We start from the raw sequence: 21,487 nt of genomic DNA on the forward strand, positions 1-21,487 counted from the left end.
GACTTTTGATCTGTTTTCAAGTTGATTTACTTGCCAGCTACCTACAGGTCTGTTGTGTTTCAAATTTTCACTCTGGCCTTGCATACCGCAAGCCAACTTTTTCGGTAATGAAATCTTGTACCTGCATTCATGATAATCTGATTTGCATATCTTTGAGTGCAGTGTAATTGCATTAAAAGTATAGGATTTCTTCCTTAATGCATGTAATTATTAGCATATGCGATATACTTCAATCCAACAAATTTTCTTTCAAGCGCACAATTCATACTAGCCAATCGAATCCTATCAGTTCTTGGCTTGTATACCATTTCATAATTTTTCCCTTTGCAGAAACTGCGACTGCATAGTTTTCATTTACTTCTTTTCTTTTTCACATGTGAATATTACATCTTTGTCATTTGATTTAAAGCTCAACTCTGGCTCAACTGCAAAACTTTTTTAGTAGCTTTAAATGTGATCAGAAAAGGTTTAGAACATAATTTGGATTTTAATACCATTTGTGCCCACATTGAAAATATTTGCCTGTGAGATTTTAAATGTTGTGTCCTCATTGGAGGTTATTTTTTCTTCCCCTATCTTCTAACTGAGGGGGAAAAAACAAGAAAAGGGGACAGAGACAGCAATAAAATGCTTTGGCAATTATTGGTTGTACGTGGTAGGATTCTTGTGGGGTGCTAGACTTCAGCATCAACATGGGGAGGTTTACATGGCAATAGAAAACTGTCAGGTACTTTAAAGTCTGAATAATAATTTATATGAAGCTAAAAAAATGTTGTATAAAGAAAAAATGTGCCCCAGAAGGGTAAAAATATAATATTAATTTTTTTAGGGAATGATGACAGGTGAGAGAGATGTGTTCCTCTTTGCCAGTTCCAACTGTAATTAGTGCCCCTCCAAGGCTACTCTTCCATCGAGATTAAGTTATTTAAAGTAAAAATTCTGTTTGTGTTTTTTTTTAAGTGCAACACCCTTTATTTTCAATTGCTTAGGCAAATGGGAGCACAGAGCCCCCCAGGATACCTACGTCACGCATCCCGGGAGGCTCCTGGCGCCCAAGCATGCTCCATGCCCAAGCATCTCTGGCATATGTAGAAGGTGTCCTTTCATCAATAGGGAAAAATTTCCGATCTCACACATGCGCAGTGAGATCAGCAGGTTTTTTCCCAATCTACGTCACCCAATCTTGCGCCTTCAAAGTGCAAGATTGGGTGACAAAGGGAGAAGAACACGAAAGAAGAGAAGAGAAGGTGACTGCGCCCGGCGCAAGGGATACCAGGACGATGCAAGAAGAAACCTCCCGACGGACAGACTGATTGAAGGTAAGTTTGATTTTATTGTTTTGGGTTACTTTTGGGTTTACTTCCGCCCTAAATACAGGAACAAGGGCTTCCACTGGTCCTGCATATAATGCATCATGATGTAAATGGCCAACATTAATTTCAGCATTGGAGATAAGAAGACCAAGTGTTCTCCACACTACAGAAAAGTTCTTGTATTCTTCAACCTTGGTCTAGTGCCAGCAGTCTTCAGATACAAAACAACAATCATCACCCCATTAGCTGTGTGTCCGATATGCTGTTTACACCCCCCCTAAGGTTATATTCTCTTATTAAGCTATGTAAGACTCTGTTTGAAAACATCTCATGAACAAGCTGAGCATTGTCTTCTTCATATGTTGACTGAGAGCAAATTTTTTATTTGTTTGCCAGCCTTGATTTGTATTTAACCAATCCATGCTGTATTAAAAAAAGTTTGGCTTCAAATACATTTAGGTAAAAAAATATACACTCACATAGGCCAATGTCTTTTGTACACATGTGTACAAAACAATAAAAAAATAAGATTGGGAACATTTCAAAATTTGGAAAATTATCCTAGAAACATTGTGGTTGAACGAAACAAATAACGTGTGTTAAAAAGTGATAGTTATAATAAACTTCAAAAACATTGTCACATCACACAGTTTACTCACCTCATTTTTTATGGCGTTATTCTTTTCCAGTGAAACCATATATAGACTATTCTGGGATGCCGATTATTGATGTGTATTCTTTGGACGTAAGGTCCCTCCATGTTGCCAAGTGGATTAAATGCCTCCTGGATTTTACATCTTTTATGATACAGCCGGGTTCCAAGTTTGTGAAATCATCCTCTGAATGAACTTTGTGGTAGCAACTGTAACTATATGATGGAATGGATGCTGATGATGAGTTTTGTGGTCTTCGGATCACGTGTAGGTGGAGGTGTTCATAGGAACATTAAAACCTGGCAGGTTGTTTTTCCATAAAATACTTGCCAACATGACAGATTGAAATGTCTTCCTTTGTGGGATTTTCTATTTCATTTCTTTTTTTTTTATGGTGAAGGAAAAAGAAAGTTTTTTTGCTTGTCAGATTCATGTTAATAACATCTGAAAAATAATTCCTTTCTTCCATGAGTATAATTTTATGTTCTGTAATACTTTGGATTTGTGGAAGAAATATGTAGTTGATCGGTAAAACAGGAATGCTTGAGGCTTACACAAGTGACCTTTTTATTTCTAGAATATTTCTTTCTGTTCAGATGTTTAGCTGCAGTGTTTTAGGTGCAGATGAACAGCTACTAAATATTGTGAAAAATGAAGAAACCATTGGCATCATTGTAACAAAAATATTTTATAGAATTTGTGGAATAAAAACAAATACCTAACTCTTCCCTCATCAAATATAGTTCAGCGACCAGGAGAAGACTGGAAACTTCTGGTCTGGATGAAATACAAAGTGGACTTTTCATTATAGGTATAGATTCATATTTTATATCCTTTTTTTTTGATGTTGGCTAAAAAAAAACCCAAAAAGCCTGTGCTGAAGGACTTCCTTTTACCAAATGTTGTAATTGCATGTTGCCCTCCATGCAGAGGCGGATGTAGCCAATGGGTGCCCCTATGCAGAACTAAATTGGCCTCCCGCTGAACTGACTTGGGGCCCTCATGGGAACATCTGTTGGCTGATGAGGGTCTGGTGCTATGTCCCTATGTCCACCCATGCATCCATGTATCACACTGCTTGACGGTCCTAATCTTATTTATGTCTTTATGACTCTTTATTCTTATTTTTATTATTAAACAGTATTAATATAGCGCCAGCATATTACGCACATTAAATAGGGGTTGCAAATGACAGACAGATACAGGCAGTGACACAGGAGGAGGAGGAGGAGAGAACCGATGTATGTTTCCAGGGCTGGCCCAGGGGCAAATACCTTCCCCCTTTCTCTTTTACACCCATTCCAGTCCTTTCCTACCAACAACTGCAAAAAAACAGCAACAGACCACAGTTACTTCTATTAAACAACAATAAACATTTGGTAATAGATACTCCGAATGATTCAGTTTAAAGAAATCCATAAAAATGTACTGTCTTGGATATTAAATTAACAACTTAATTCAGCTTTTTCCAAGGACTTTTATATAGAAAAAGACACTTTTTCACTTGCTATAAACCCCACCTTACTAAATTTATTTCTATCTGTTAGGAAAAAAACAAAAAATGTTCATGGATCCTGGCCCGCAAGGACCAAGGAACAGAAGTTGGACACCCCTGACTTAATTAGTATTTTTTTATGTAGAGAAATCCAAGTTGAGAACATACTTTGGGTTTAGAATGAAGAAAGGATTGGGGCTACTATGGATGTCACATTTTGCCGGGAGTTGTGGATTTTACTACAGAGTTAGATCATAATATAACGGTGCATATGATCACATTTCTGTAATAAATTCAAAGAATAAAGTTTTTTTTGTATTCAATTTTATTTTTGGTGTAAAGTGAGTCTCATGCTTCATTTAAGGTCAGGCGGAAATTGCTAAAATATGGCATTACCAATAGCATACTTCATTCTTTTTTTGAATGCCCATGTATGCCATCTGTTTTGTCTTTGAAAGAATATTACCAACTTTGAGTATTATCAAAGAGGTATATGAAGATGAAGTTTGGCTGCTTGTTGGGATCATTGACCAACCTAAAACCAGCTACTGTTCATCATTTTATCAGCAGTAGTCATCTCCTACATGATATTCCCTGTTGTGATTATATCTGCATCATGTCTTTGCTAGATTAGGTATTTTATAGTCTGACAATTCTTTTGACTTTACAGTTAATCTAAAGAATCCCAGAAGTGATGTCATCCATAGTACAATGCATTTCTTTCTTTTAGTAATTACTGTGTTGCATGATTACATACTTTTGATGGGAATTGTGTTGGGAATTGCCTGTGCTATACACAAAATACTTTCCAGTATGGCCTGGAAGAGTATTAGCTTTAATTCAGAACCTAACAATGGGAATGATTCTCTTAAAGAAAGATTTTCTGTCTAGTATAATGGAAAATTTATTGTTATGTAAGCTGGGCAGGGTCCTCTCCTCCTTTTGTGTCACTGTTTGTAATCGTCTGTTATTTGCTACCCTTATTTAATGTACAGCGCTGCGTAATAGGTTGGTACTATATAAATACTGTTTATTAATAATAGTAATAATAATAATAAAAAATGGTGAAAAAAAAATGGTAAAAAAACAAATTGATATAACCCCAGGAATTTCAATATGGAATGGTCTGTACGTGGTAAGCTTCAAATAAGCAACAAGTTTTTTGAACTTTGATAACCACTGCCTAAAATAGACTAGCAAAACGACCAGAGCAGAAGACTGCAAAGTCACTTTGACTAGCAACACATGGCGCCCAAAAAAATAAATCATGAACAAGCAACCAAAATTAATGCAATCAGAACTTTTTCCCTAAAATGTATGTCATTGTACGTCATGGTTTCTGGCAAATATTCACACACAAAAACATAGAAATAACTTCACCGTGTTGAGGAGAAGCTGAGGAAGACATTGGAAGTGTGATCTCTGAGCATTCACTAGGAGTCAGCAGTGGACGGCTTGTTATTCTCTGGGTCTATGATGGATGATAGTAGACTTAGTATAGGACATGAGCTGGTTTGTTTTATTTGCAGATTACATCCACATTCTTCATTAAGACAGCTTTTGCTTTTCCAAATTTTTAGGACTTGAAGCTTTCCATATGTCGGAGGCTGGAAGTTAAAGTGGCACAGCAAATGCATAATAGTATAATGTCAGTTCAGTTTTAAATTGCTTCTAGGATTTCTCAGCAAGTGCAGGCGGTAACTGGGGAGGTCGTGGCATTGAACATGTGATACATTTTAGCTTTTGCAATTGCCTACGAATAAGCTGTGTTTAGCATTTTATGCCACCCATGTTACTGAATAAAGGGGTGACTGAATCAGAAAGAAATGTGTCGATTACTTTATAATTGCCCCGAATAATTTGCATCAAATAAAACATGTAATTAGGAACTCCACTGATCATGGTTAATGAATTGTATGATTTTATGTTTACTGGATCAATCTTCCCGGTATATGTTCAAGGGAATAAAATAATGAGCAACGCACAGATTCACTTGGTTTTCATAATAGAATATGTTTAAACAAAACTGCAGGCAAACTGCTAAATAAACAGCTAAAATTTATTTTACAGGATAATTTTTAAACTTCCAAAATATTTCTAGCCAGTCTTGTGATTTATAGGTATTTGGTACCCTGCAAAGCCTGGCATGCCTAGATCACCGGAGAGTGAAAACAGCTAGGGAAGAAAATTAGTACATCTTTTTTGGAAGAAATAGCCTGCCTGTTCACAGTACTTTAATTCTAAGTGATAGTTCTTCTTTTTATGCTAAAGCAATATGTGACTGTATTTAAGACTGGTATACTTCACAAATTTGTCCACTTTGCTTAGTTACCACACTCCAGGTGAATGAGGTTAAAATTGGATCCATCAATGCAAATGCCTATAAATCACTCATTTACATCATTAGGTTTTTAGCATCCTATAGTGGTGACAAGGCCATCTGCACTCCACTCAGCTGTCAAACAATGTCCTGCTCAAGAATGTAGAAAAAACAATTACAGGTGGCTGAACATGTTGCTGTGCTTGAGAAGGAAATAGTAAATAGTTCTAGACTAAAACTTAAATGTTGTGGGAAAATGAAAACTTCATTCAACACTAGCTATAATAATTGGCAAACCCTCGAGGAAAGGCATGATCAACCCACAGCAAAAAACTTGGTTGCCACCAGGGAGCCATCCATATATACCCCATGGCATAGATTGCACCATTTCTGACCGTGCTTGGTCTGTTCTGACTTAAACTAGAAGAAAGTAATTTAACAGCAAATCTTGCTTATGGTTATTTATTGTATGTCAAGCGATTAACGACCATTAGTGGCAATCTCCTGTGACGCATTTTACACCAATATGCTTACTCGAAAGGATGTTCAAGTTGGGCATCCAAATCAACTATGATGTCTTAGACATACCAACCCACTTTTCTAAACAAGGATTAGCAGATCTTCTTATGGATGGCACTAGTGTTATCATGGTAAAGTATGTTGATTATGAACATGCTGAAGTGGAATCACTTAAACTTTCAGAAATGACTAGATCTAATCACGTAAGGGAGTCACACAAAGGCCAACTATATTGGACAATCCTGACACCTTGGCAGTTGCTGCAGTAATCCAATAGTCAGTCTAGACCCAACACCACACAAGCCAGCTGTTATATATTGTGCATTATTTGTAGGATGAAAATATGATTTTTAAATTATGATTTTATTTTTTATACGTTAAAAGAAATGTTTTATCCAAGCAGCCAGTGAACTCCATCCAATGCTCCATGTTGTGGATGGGTCCGCAGCCTCCTCATTTACTCTGTTGGATTGTTAGCCCTGCATTGAAGGGAATAAAGTCATTGCAATCACACAGGACACCTTGGAAAAGAGGTACAGAAGACTGGATGCCCAGTCTGTATGAGCAAGGGAAAAGTAAGGGAAAGGGAAGTATGAGCACACTCGTAAAAGTACACTGTACATGATATATATAGGCCAAAATGCAAGGGTATTATTTTCTGGAGTGGGATTTAAGTAATAAGAAGTAATAACTGTTGTAATCTCTGGTTTGTAAAATAGGCCTACAAATCCACTGGTTTGAAACTCCCGATAGAAGTCATATAATAGGCAAGTCCACAGTTCAATGTGCTTCTGACTGCTTGAGATGGGGTGCCTGGACACACATTTTTTTGTGTCTGTGTAGGCTCTCTTCAATGAATAGAATAACCCTCCCTTTTGGGTTACTAAAATGGTATGTGTTTAATAAAGTCACATAATAACATATACAGAAACTATAAAGCTAAATGTTTGGGAGCATCAAATTTTATGAGATAATTGGACGTCTCATTCTAAAGCCACAGGCATTAATATGTAACAGCATTCTTCCATTCTGAAAAGCTGTTCACAGGATCTCGAAGCGTTGGGTACTGAATTTGAATCTGTGTTTCAAATGACATTTCTGGTTATTCTTATGTTATTCAGTATATGATGGCTCTGTGCAAGCCACTTGAGCTCCAGCATGACAAACTCATCAAGCCATTTAAGTCACAAATTTAGAAGAACTCCGTTTGTCTAAAATTTCTTTGTTTGCTGTAACACTACCGGAACCTTCACTAGAAACACCTGAATTTAATATTTTGGAGGGATTTTCATATAATGTAATTAGACGTTGCCCTTTTTGTGTCTGCAATTATCACATACAGAGGAAAGGAAGATTAGAATAAAAAGACAACGGGTTGTGTATTACATCAGCTATTTACTTGACAATCCCTGCTGAAAATGATGTAAGTGTTTGAGTCATTGAAGTGAGGAGAACAATCGTGAGGAATTCGTGCCAAATTGTCCCTATAAACTTCTTGGAAGAGAAAGCAGTGCAGTAATATCATTTCAAGATTTCTTTACCAAAAAAATGACCTAGAGGTAGACCACTAGAAAGTAACGTCAATGTTGAAAACAAATGCTTCTGTAAGTGAAATGTGTTACTAGTACTATATTTATCATTTTCTGTTTGTTTTTCCAGTTTTTCTTTAAAGTGACCCCGTTTTACAATGAAACATTTTGTTTGTTATATATACAGGGAGCACAGACTGCTTGGCACATTAGATTTTGGTACAGGCTTTGTTGCAACAAACCCCATTACCTCTTGGCATTACCAAGGTTTGGTAAGAAACCCTGTTTGTGATGCAAAACAGCCGGATGTATATAAAAAAAAATTATAATAGTACCCACCTGGCGATCTTTAAACTGACCTCATAATAATGAATTCTATTAGTGATTCAAGGAACATCAAGGGAGGAAGTTACACTTCACAGTCTACAGTAAGTACACTCCTATCTATGAGTGATGCACGCTGTTTTCCACTTTAAATTCCAACTCTGGGATAAGGTTTTTTTGGCTGCAATACTCACCTTCATATCATTACATGAGAATCACTCCCTGTATGATTGAGGACCAACTTGCTCAGAGAAGTGGAGCATAGAAAGAAGATCCTATGTCATCTTGTGATCAGCCTGAAGACTTTAAAGAAAATAAATATAATCAAATAACATAAAAAACAACCCTCATTCCTAAGGTGGAGGAAGCGGGGGCCAGGGGGAGGAACTGGAGAAATCCTGAGCTGAGAATTAGGATTTGGGATTCAATGCGCTAGGATTCCTCTGGGAGAGAAATATGTGTTGAATGTAAAACTTTTTAGAGATTTAGAAATGGGGTTCTGCAATAGTCCAGAATGTGATAATGCAAGTGTTGATTGGAGTTTGTTTTATAGAGTGCCCAGGGTTTTTAGACTTAATATTCATGATCTTCAGTCTGTTTTCTTTCATTTGCAAGGTGTTACACTCTTTCCTGATATAAACATACATTCAGCCAAAAACTTGCATTGTACTATTAAAAAAAAAGGTGTATGGAAATATGTACAGAAGACGTCACACTGATTCCCAAATTCATCTATCCGATCGTAATTGTAATATGTCTGAGGAATGTGTATGAAATACTGTTTTTATGTAAGGTGTCTTAAATCTGCTGCCAAACTTGATATGAAACAAACCACTCTGTCTAATAAAGTGTCAAATATAAAACCTGTTTATAACATTTGGCATCGATAAAGGAAAAAATTGTGTATTGAGCTTACCTAATGTAACGTTTTGTATGCATTGTCTTATTTCTCTGCAATTTCCATCATATATTAAATCCAGGTGAATACCTCTAGGGTCTAGCACATATCCACTAATTTACTTTAAGGGGGCTACTAAAACTAGCATCTATGTCTGGTCTGCTAAAAAAAGACGATATATATATATATATATATATATATATATATTGTATTATAAAATGATTTTGTATTTTTGTATATCCACTCCCTACAGAGCTCTTCCACATTACACCACATAAACCCACTAAAGAATCTTCCATCTTCTTCAAGTATATTAACATTATAACATTCAGCTCATTCTGTTCATTTCCTAGAGAAGTGTAATCAGGTAGCCTGGGCTTACAATACCCCAGGACTAAGTTAAACTCACATAATGATGCATAGGTACCAACTAATCCTAAAGCTTTGTGGGCGAAGGCCTGAGAAAGAAGAGGGTGTAGGACCAATGGTGTTACCTGACCATCTAGAAGACTGCAGGAAAAACCAATGAATAATGACCAATGGTCAACATTTAAAGAATCATCATGATTTCTAGATGTGAAGAAGAAGTCCAGTAATGTAAAGAAAGAACAAAAAATAATTTTTTTTTTTTATATATATTCTTAATACTTCCATCTACTACAACTGGTTTCATTATTTGTTGTTACATTTCAATTATTGCATCATTAGTATAGCCATCCAAGTAAGAATTATATTTCCTAAACATTATCTTTATCCCAATACATTAACATGTTTTTTTACACTTGCAATTATTTTTCATATGAAATTGTAGAATCTCCAATCGAGTCATCTCCCCCTTTTTGTGACATTTTCTGGGTTGAATGGATTATTCCACCTTCCTCCTGTGAGGTCAATATACCAAGTAAGTGAAGACTATTTAGATGAATCTGCTTATTTTAAAATTGTCAAATTGTAAGAATACTGTGGAAATTCTATTCTATATTATCATTATTGTAATTTCTAGGGTCTCTGCAATCCCCTGAGGAAGCCCGTTTAAGGCAAAACGTGCCAGGAGAGGCCATAAGTACAGTACTGACCCACATCTTGGACTCTTTAGTGAGAGTATTTTTTAAAGTAATGGCTAAACATTGCCATGGCCTCTTTTACCAATTATGTTTCTAAGAAGTATATGTTTTAGTATTTGAAATAAAAGGTTTTTTGTCATGCTAGACTTATTTGCTGCCATAAAGAGCCACTATCTTTCCACTTTTTCTCTCTTGTACTATTGGCTCCGCAACTATTGTTCCGCAAATACCCATTACTGCCTTGACAATCTGTTACACTAGAGGGTTGTTGTAAATAATGCAAAAGTCAAAGATCAACTTGTGACATCACTTGTGACTCCTGTGTCACTGTCTGTATTTGTCTGTCATTTGCAACCCCCATTTAATGAACAGCGCTGTGTAATATGTTGGTGCTATATAAATCCTGTTTATTATTATTATTATTATTAATAATAATAATAATACGACTTAATAAATAATTTAAATACTTGTGATGGAGAATAGGAATAAACATTTTTGAGGATTACTCTGTAAGAACCCTGCCAATGAGCCCTATAGGAACTGCGAAGAGGGAGAGAAGAATGGGGACTTGTCTTGATTTGTGACCAATGATGAAGGTGAGTATTTAGGCCCAAGCTTTCAGGTCTTAGGGGATTCCTAATTTATCCACAACTCACTTTACATTAGCATGGTGGTCAGTAATAATGCACCTTGCATCGCTGGCTATTGGGTAAAATGTCACCTACAGAGAGCCAAAAAGATCATTGGGGCCACTAAAAGTGAACACAAGCTGTTCATTGCTCAAAGAACCCATAGCAACCTCTGGAGGAACCTTAGGGTTTTAAAGAACCCTGGTTGAGAAACACAGATGGTAGGTCACTAAATGACCAACTGGGAATGGCTACTGTAATTTCCTTTGACAGGGTACTTCCTGCTCATTCCTCCCCCTCCCTGTAAAAACGAACAATGCTATACATGCTTACATTCATTTTAGGACCACAAAAAAATTATCACAAAAAATTTTTTCAAGCAGCAGAAATTTCATATGTGAGCATAGTCTTACATGTGATTTCTCTAAAGTTGATTTAAGTTGGAGAGTTGTAATGTATTTTTCTTATGACGGGTTGTACAACCAAAAACTTGTAATCTAATCTGAACATTAAAAAAAAAAAAAACTCCAACCAATGGCAGCTTTCACCCATAGTTTCTTAAGATACCACAGAGTAATGTAATGTCTTGGTGGTAGTTTGCCTTGATTTGTTCACTTGTTGTTTTTATGATTGAAATCTGATTGAACGAAACTAAAAATTGCCAGAAAATTGCCTGGTGTTGGCACTCAATGGTAACTTTGTATCAACTTTAATCTACAGCATTTTACCACTCATGGTTTCAATCATTTCACAGTTTGTAGTGACCACATAATTGCAGCTGGTTTGGAATGCAATCAAAAATGCCCTTTGACTGGCACTACAGTGATTTTGATTTATTTTAATGGTTTGGCATTGGGTAACAAATGAAGCTGTGGGTGGCAGATGGCTGTGACTGAACGAACCAAATTTTCCAAATAAACTGCCCACTATATGACCATTAGCAGGGATAGATGACGGATGGTCCATCCATTGAATTGCAGGGAAAAGTAACTCAATATTTGCTTTCCTTAATGGTATAAAAAGGTTAGGGGAAAATAAAAAGACGCAGTGGACAAACATTCACATAATACCAGGAAAGGTTTTGGGTGCGGATGGTGGCTGTTCTTTGATCTGACTTTTTGACATTTGCATCCTATGTGAGTTTTGCTAACAACATCAATTGTCCGATGATTGTAATGACTGTACAGAAAGACTCAGCACTGAACCATGAAATGACTCTTTGAAGAAAGAACCTCTTTGAGGCAGTGTGTGTTCTACAAAGTATACAAGTGAGACAATTGGGCTTAACCACACTACTGTGTTTGCTTAGTAAATGATCTCAAGTACACTTTTGACTTTAGCCACATCAATCTAGGTTTATAAGACTTTAGAATCTGTTAGTGAAATTAAAACATTGTACATACAAGCTTCTTAGTTAAGCTGATGTTTTATGTGCTTATAATTTTCCTCCCCTGGTTCATCCTTTCAGCATGGTAAGGCATTGAAATAAACCCCTCTGTATTATTTAATTGTTTTTTTATTTATGTCATCATTGGGTCTCTGTGCTTCTCTATACAATACAGGTAGATCAATTCTGGTCGAAGGGGCTGGCAGAGTATAAAGATTCTTAAAAAAGACCTCATGCATAGAGCAAACAGTGGGCTGGTTCTGTGATTTAAATGCATTGGTTGGGAGATGTCAACACACCTTAGTAGAGATGCAGTCATTGCTAGACAAGCTGTATTTGCATAAAGGTGATGTTAAACATCTAAAATTTAAATATCCAGCAATTTCAAAATCCAATCCAGCAAACCTGAACTGGGTTCCTTAAAAAAATCATTACTATTGGTTGTAAAATGTTTTTAATCCCTGGCCAGATCTTTTTCAGGTTTGATGGACCACCCAGGTTCACCTATGACAGTCTATCTTCTCCAGTCTTGGGGAGCATTATAAAAATCAAGCCCACTATAAGAAATTCACAGTGTGCAGTTAAATAAATAAACAATTTTTAGTGCCTGAGAGAAGTGTGTAGAACTTTGTGTGTTCAGTTTTAGGACAAAGAAACGTGTAAACTGCAATAACTTTTAGCAACCAATGCACAAAGTTACAGTTTTGCAGCACAGTACACATAACATAAGGGAACTTTCTTTGTGCTCATTCAATCGACCAGCGGAAACCCCAACAAAAAATGTCCAGCACTCTGGGTTTTAAGGAAACACATAACACACCCCCTTCTGAGCAGCCAATCAGCTTACCTGGGTGCTTAATTCGGGGGTGGGACAAAAGAAACTTCAGCAGATTGGGAAAGTGGATTTGCTTAGACAGGTATCATTGTAGCAGATATCTCCATTGTAAGATTTCTTCTCCATCAGTGATCATTCATTTAAGATTTATTTTTCTTCAGATGACAACTGTAACATTTTGGATTTTCCACTATCTCCCACTCTGGAGACAATGGTCATCATGACCAGCAGAGAGGATAAATCTCTGCACAGGACATCTAAAATGGCATAAAAGGGATTATAACTAATCACCACTCTATAGAGAGTTTTAGAAATTGCCCAGTAATATACTTTAATAAAAATAAAAACATAAAGTGTTACCAACACAATATTAGATATTTCCTATTTTTTACTTGTTTTTAATTAACAGCTGCATGGTATTCATATTGAAGATTTCAAAAAAGGAGAGAAGTAAGAACAAGACAGATGATTTACCCTAAGGCCAAAGTTTCACAATATTTCCTTTTGACAATGGCTTTTCACCAAAACCCTTGAGGTAACGATAGATTTAAGAAGTGTCCTGGAGCTGCATGTAACCCAATCCTTCCTCCTTGACAGGATTAGAGGCATATTGTCAGCCTCACGTCACTGGGAAATGGAAACAGCCCTGTTTACAAAATTAACAAATGGAATTCAAGTTAACCACTGAGCAATTTGTGAGATGGAAGGATTTTTTTTCCAGAAATGACCTGACTCGAGAGACCGGCTTTATGTTCTTAGTCTGATTTTGAACCAATCAATGCACAAATAAGTGCAATTTTCAAACTTTGTTGTCTGTATTCTCCATGGTAGCAAAGCCAAGGGGTTTCAGATTCATTTACTGGTGGCCACCATGATTTTGTGTTCTTTCAGTTATGGGAAGTGCCCCATTGTTAAATTCTTATGGCACTTTCTGTGATTATTCTGTATGCGTATGAGCTGCTTGTTCTGGCTGTAGAATGTTCTTTTCATGAACTTTCAGTGAGTAAGCAGCATATAAATAAACCCAAAGAACAGCAATGATACATAAACTGCTTGTCCAAAAAAAAAGTCATACACTCTAATATTTTGCTTGTCCTTGTTTTGATCCAACTTTGATTACAGTACACATTCTCCATGGTATTGTTTTGATAAGCTTATGCTATGTCACAAAATATATTTCTATCCAGATTTGTATGAATTTCCCCAAGATCTGATTATGAAAGATTTGGACTGCTGTGTAAAGTCTTCTCTAGCTCATCCCAAAGATTCTCAATAAAGTTAAGATCTGTGATGGCCAATCCATGCATAATGCCTCGTGCTCCCTGAACCACACTTTCTCAATTAGATCCTATAAATCCTGGCATTGTCATCTTCATTACTGTTCCATCAGGGGAACAATGGTGGGAGATTTTGGGGTTTTTTTCGGGACTGTGAAGAACTGCAAGAGCAATCAGGGGAGCAAAGCTGACAGCTCCGCTCCCCTGATTGCTCTTGCAGCCCTCTACTAGTTGTATTTGTTCTTGGATAGAGTTTCCCTATCCAAGAACACAGGAGTCCTGTGTTCCCGGATAGAGAAGCTCTATCCAGGAACAGGGATAGGGCTCCCTGATTGGCTGAGGAAAGCTTTCCTCAGCCAATCAGAAAGCACTAGAGGTTTTGAATGGGAGACTTGTCCCCATTTAATGTCTAGTGCTGGGGATCGTACACTGTTCTCAATGAATGAGAAGATCCCCGGGGCACTAGAGGCTAAATGGGGATAACCCTCCCCATTCATTCACCTCTAGTGCTCTGTGATTGGCTGGGGAAAGAAAAATCCTGATGAGGCTTGAGCTGTCATCAGGGTTTACCTCACCTCAGCCAATCACAGAGCACTATAGGTGATGAATGGGGAAACTTGTCCCCATTTAACCTCCAGTGCTCAGGGATCCCACACTGACAGGAGGATTCCTACCGCTGTGCAACTGTGGGAATCATCCTGTCATTGTGGGATAACCTGTAAAAAAATAAAAGTTAGTTACACAAATTACACACATTCAATAAATTACTTTAACATTATTTTTTTTAACACATTTTTTTTTACACATGAATTTGCACCATCGAATCCCGTGTTAGTAATGAAATCACAGGAACAGTGTGTCATAGCATAACAACAGAAGAATCTGTGTATTTACTGTTCTTGAAATATCTTTTTATTAGCCACATACATAATAAACCACAAAATGCTCTTGCCCATCCTTTAGTTTAACCCCTTCCTGAATATTATCTGTAAAATAACTTTCTGAAACACAATACCCTTTGCAGAAAGAGCGTTAATCTATATTCTTTTTTAAAAGTAGGAGTGTGCCCCTAACTCTGAGACTGGGACTGACATAGAATGTTCTCACACTAATGATCAAGTAGCAAATGATAAAATACATAAATGACCATCAATGATTAGGCAGAACACTTCTTAGCAGTACACAATGGCATTCAATTAGCACTCATGATAGCTTTACGCGTTAAGAAAATATTTCCTCAAGAGAGTAGATAAGTATAAGCCATCAATATGTTCACAAAAATAACAAAGTAGTGATTCATAATCATATCAACATACCAACATCAATATTCAATTACTCACAAATTACTCACAAAAAATTAAGTCATCATGACAGCCAATCCTAGTGATCACAAGGTTCTTTTACAATTAAAACTTCTAGATGTAGCTAATAAACTAAAATTGTAAACCTATAATTGAAAAAATACCTGTGCAGGGCAATGATTAAAACAGTGTACTAAATAAAAGTGTAATATGTTGTTATAAAGCATTGTAAAACTGATTTGGGAAAGCAAATTAGTGAAAGAATGTAAAAGTCTTTATCAAGATAACAGACACATATTGTTTCTGCTCATGGCTTGGACCATTATAACTAAAAGGCATCAAATATTTTACCTGAGATACCCTGAACTACCAGGTACATCATGGCCAAACTTAGATATTTTCCCCCTCCCTTCCCCCAAAAACCCACACATACCCACAATATGACATAATGCAATGTGTGTGCTTTAATTGACGCATTGTGGGAAGCACCAAACATACAAAGCATTGACATTTGTTCATAATTTGCACAACAGTTTTTTAGGCCTATAGGCCACAGCAAGGGGAATATTCAGTCTAATAAAGATGCATGAAGGCACCAGTGCAAAGAGTCCAAAATGAAGCTTATTTGGACTTAGTCTTCAATGTGGCATTGGGTTTACTGAAAACACAAAGAAGTTCTGCTATATTAAAGAGAAACTAAGCTAGTCAACATTATTGCCTGTGATCTTCCTGCACCTATACTTTTCCCCATTATTCACTAGCCATCCACACGCCATACCATCTCTGAGGGAGTGGCCATCTTGGATAGATCACAATAGTAAAATGACAAAGGAGGAGCCACAAAGTAACAAACTAAAGGGTCAATAAACTTCCATTATAAGTAGGTGCTTTGAATGTGAAGCTAATCCTTCTCAAAGATCACAACAAAGATCCAGGTTTTATCAGTCTTGTAACAGTTGGGAAACACCTGATAGTTGTTTACAATTTCTTCACAATGCTTATACATAAATATGTGAGGGAGGATATGTGTTAATCTGATTTTACTGCTTGTTCAATATATTTAAATCCTTAGTGTTCATGATCAAGGCATAGGTTCTCTTTAATATTTTAGTTCAGATCAGTGTTTCTCAATCAGTGTTCCTCCAGAGCTTGGTAGGGGTTCCTTGAACAATGAGCAATTTGTGCCTCTTATGTCAGTTAACCGACACCAAAGATCTTTTTAGCTATCTGTAAGGGTGAAATTCCTACCCCCAGCCAGCAATGTAAGATAAATTCAGTGACCATCACATTAATGTACTGTGAGCTGTGGATATAGAAATTACAGAAGGCTTCCCCAAAACCTGAATGTTATTTCAAGGGTTCCCCAACATAAAAATATTAAGAAAGGATAGTTTATTGTTATGGTTGAACAACAGGCACATACTTTATACTCTTGTAAAAAGAAATATAAAAAAATACTACAAAATGTATTACACATGATAGCACTTTAGCTAGACAAACATTACTAATTGCTAGGTAAGTAACCAAATTGTGGTGATGACATACATGTGAATATATAATAAGAAAAGTTATTGCTGAAAATCCAACTGGTTATCCCGATTAACAAATGATCATAAAAGCTTAAGCATTATTATGGTAACATTTGTTGCAGTTAAGATTCAAGTCTTAGTCTGGAACATTACAAAAACACATAGTTTAAGAGATTTTACTCAATCACGTCTCTTAAGCTTTTAAAAACAAAGCCGGAGTCTGCCCAACACATTGCCTGATGTCTGCCGCTTGCTTGTGTGTAATATGTCAGGGCATGAATTCTGGCAGTGTTTTCTTAATAGATTTGATGAACTTTTTTTGACACCCAAGTTGGCACGGAAAGCTTGTAAGGTGCGATAGGCCCCATTATTGGAGGTGTGGAATACACTTTTCATCAGATGTCCAAGGAAGCACTTAGGTAAATACATTTCAAAACATATGAGTAGAATGATTAGTACAATGGCTTAGAATGCATTCTTTCTTTAGGAAGGAGACAAGCTGTGTTTGGATTACATCATAATCCTCAGTGGTAAGGTTAGCTGGGGACCATACAATGGCCTCCGAGATCTACATGCTCTCTGTTTTAATGGTAATACTGTAACTAAATGTCTCTGCAAGAGATGACTGACTGAGCAAACATTCCTTAAATTCTAGAATAAACCAGCCAATGCCATAATAAATGTCAATAGAATACTATAGAGAAAAACCGATTTGAGGATGTGAAAAAACCCTTTTTAGGGTGTCACTAAAATCATTTAAAACTCTGGACGTTTATACTACTGGACAGGTAGTGTACAATGGTCTTTAGATTCTCATTTATCCAAGTCATTGTATATTTCAACGTTTTCCAACCAAGGTCTGTCCAGGGTTTGCTAGGGGATCTTTGAGCAATTTGTGAATCTTAAATCAATATAACTGACACCAATGATATTTTTGGCTATCTGTAAGGGTGACGTTCTTCCTGCTGGCCAGCAATGTCGGAGGCATTCTTTTTACTGACCACCTTGCTGGAAGTTGTGGCTATAGTAATTATAGCAGGGATTCCCTGAGGACCCCAAAGTTATTTCAAGGGCTCCCCCATATTAAAAAGGTCAAGAAACACTTGTAATTCTAGTAGTAGTTACTCACATTCAATCTGTTCTTGTAATTCATTAAAATTCATCATTATTTGAACAAAGCCTGTTGAACTTGAATACTTACTACTAGATAATGTCATTTGATATTTTGAATATTTTGTAAAATGGTTCTAATAATTTACCTTGGCACACTAGCCCCAGCACTGTGCTTATCCTACCAAACTATCCATAGGACTAAGCTCCACCACCATAGAACGGTGCTCATCCATGAACACCACCCATAGGACTGTGCTTATCATAGTACTGAAAACATAAGACTATTCTCACCTTGAGACACCAGCCATATCATTGTAACAATAATTTCAAGGGGAGGCAATACAACAGTGCTTTCTATTGGTGCTAAATAGACCGGACCTCACTAAGCAATGGGCTTATCACTGCTCTATTAGTGCCTACTGGTTGGACGGGCTCTCTTTCTAAGGGCCCCATGAGAAGCAGACACCTACTCCTTTTATCAGGTTGCCATATCTGGTTGACACTGACCCCGCATTTACTTATCTATACTTAGTTTACACTTATTTTTGTACATAGTTGTTGGATACTTTCAGACAGACCATATTTTATGTTGCAAAGGAGTAACTGGGATCAACACAACTGCTGCTTTTTTCTTAATCTTTCTTCTAAATGGCACAACGAATAGGTATTTTCATCTTGATGATCCATGTTGCAGTCATGGCTGAGGCCCAGAAACTCTTTTGGCCCTAACCTAATGAGTCAAAAAACCCAAATGGAAATTGGTTGACAGTGTCATATAACAGTAAGCTAAAATCAGGTTGGCTGTTACACATGCCAATTGCCATTTGTGCTGGTAAAACAAAATTAGCCTATAAGTACATCAAAATCAATTAAATCTATAGTAGATAAAGGAAATTCACCAACCTGTTAGTCACTGTATAAAAAGTTTTTTGTAGGCATTTTTTTGGGAATAAAGGGGTGTGAGATCGACATGTCATTTACAAATACACAATGATTTTGAGAGTCTGAATTTGCCAAACTTACCGTAGAGCACCTTCTATGAAATATGAGTGTGAAGTGCCCACAGCTAAAGAAATCTGTAATAACAGTTACAATAATTATTAATTAGAGACTACCCACAGGGTCTCTTTAAAGTGAATGTGACCGATAACGCTGGCCCTGCAGATTTACATCTCAGTAATAGGTGTTTCCAAAAAAAGAGAGTTTTAAAAATCATATGATATTAAGGCTTTTACTCAATAGCTAGATGGGAACTAAAAGCCACATTGAGTTGGCTATCTCTTTTGAATTAATTTTAGGCCACATTTGAAATCTTGAATATCTTCAAAAATGATATCAGAGATATTCATCCTTTGCCGCTCGTCATCAGCAATGCCCAAAAGAAAAACTAACTTGATACTAATGAGAAATGTATTGTGGTAAAAAAGCCACAATCCGATGAATATTAAGTAATGCTGACATTGATATAGTAAATATATACATTGTTGCTGGGAAGTCTGCAGCTCTTATTATTTAAGTAATGCGATCTGTTTTGAAGCCTCTCACTGTTGGGCAGAAGGTGGCGAAAGTTATTTGTAGTAGAAATCTACTTGATTAATTTGTTTAACCCAAGAATTGAAAGCTATCGTAAAAATTATTAGCAGAAAGTACAAAAAAAGGGAAAATTGTAAAACATTTGTAAAAGTGCCAAAATAAATGTAATTTAGAACAGACCTATAATACTCCTCATTATGTAGTCAGGCGAATGCCTTTTATGCCTTTTTATGTTAAAGTGAATATTTATTGTGGATATAAATTGTTGCGTAGTTCAGAACCATCCCTATCAATTAAAAGCAGATTTTACCACCAAAGCATAAACAGAAAATAGATGTCTGTGATTTAAGTGTACAAAGAGAATTTAGCAAATATTCACACATTCCATGTAACATAGACATTAACACACACTTTGGGTTTGGTTGATGTAGTGATCAAAAGGGTTCTGGTTGGGACTGCAGACATTGCTTGTCATTGGTACTTAGTTGCAGAGAAAGAGTTCAACAGCTGGAAGGCATATGTCCACCTTCTCTAATGTGATTCTTACATTCGTAGACAAAAGGAAATCCTGCATAAGACTGGTAAGTGCAGAGCTGTCATCAGGGAATAGGTTGTCAGGGGGTATGGTAAAATGAAAGATGTGCGGTTCCCCAATAAGATTTGCTGGCAATGACTTTTTCACAGTTGACTTACTTTTTATCCATTGTCAAATATTTTCTGCAAAAACAGAAAGTTTAAATTAACTGCGTAGATTGTAATTGTCTTATTCTCATATTACCTTTATGACTCCCAGAACAATCAATAATAATAACAAAAACAGGATTATCCTAATAAAATTAACAGAATACTTGATTTTTTATTACATTTTGTTAAAATAATGCTCCTAATATTATGTTTTAAATAATAATTATAAATAAAAAATATGGCAAATGTTAAAACTACCTTGAAGATTGTACTAGCTGGAATAGCATTCCTAAAAATATTACGTTTTAAATAATAATACAATAATATTAATAAATAGGTTTTAAATATTCTATAATTTAAATAATAAACCTAATATTATTAGATTTCAAATAAAAGCAGAATATCATTAATATCAATAACTTTCAAATTCAGCCTTTTTCATTAAATGAGTTTCAATCATAAACTGAATAAATTATAATATTCACTATAAATATAATATTAAATAGGTATAAAAACTCCTGGCAACCAACGCTGGAGAACGGACAAAACCTTTCCCTGTACCTTTAACACTGTACCTTTATTCGGACAATTGAGGGGATTCATTTGCATGCATATATGACCTGAATTCTTATTTTCTGCACAATGGGCCTGACTTATTAAAGCTCTCCAAGGCTGGAGAGGATAAACTTTCAGCAGTAATGCTGGGTGATCCAGCAAACCTGGAATGGATCTGGTCCAGGATTGAAAACATTTAACAGTTAACAAATAGCAAATGACTTCTAAGAAATCCCTTCCAGGTTTCCTGGATCACCCAGCTTCACAGCTGAAACTGGGTCCTCTCCAGCCTTGGAGAGCTTTAATAAATCAGGCTCAATGTTAGCATCATGGATTTAAACTTCATTTCTGACCTGTACCCCCTGTAGACCCTTATGGCGTGGACATGCATGTGGGCCTTGTCTGTAGTCCCTACTCTGTATTCTTTGACATCAAAAGCAGCATCTACCTGCTTAAATGTGAATTATTTGCATATGTGTTGCCTCTCTATTCCTGAAGAAGCAGCAAATAATCTGTGAAACGTGTCAAG

The sequence above is a fragment of the Pyxicephalus adspersus genome, chromosome 4, assembly GCF_032062135.1.
Source record: "Pyxicephalus adspersus chromosome 4, UCB_Pads_2.0, whole genome shotgun sequence".
Taxonomy (NCBI): domain Eukaryota; kingdom Metazoa; phylum Chordata; class Amphibia; order Anura; family Pyxicephalidae; genus Pyxicephalus; species Pyxicephalus adspersus.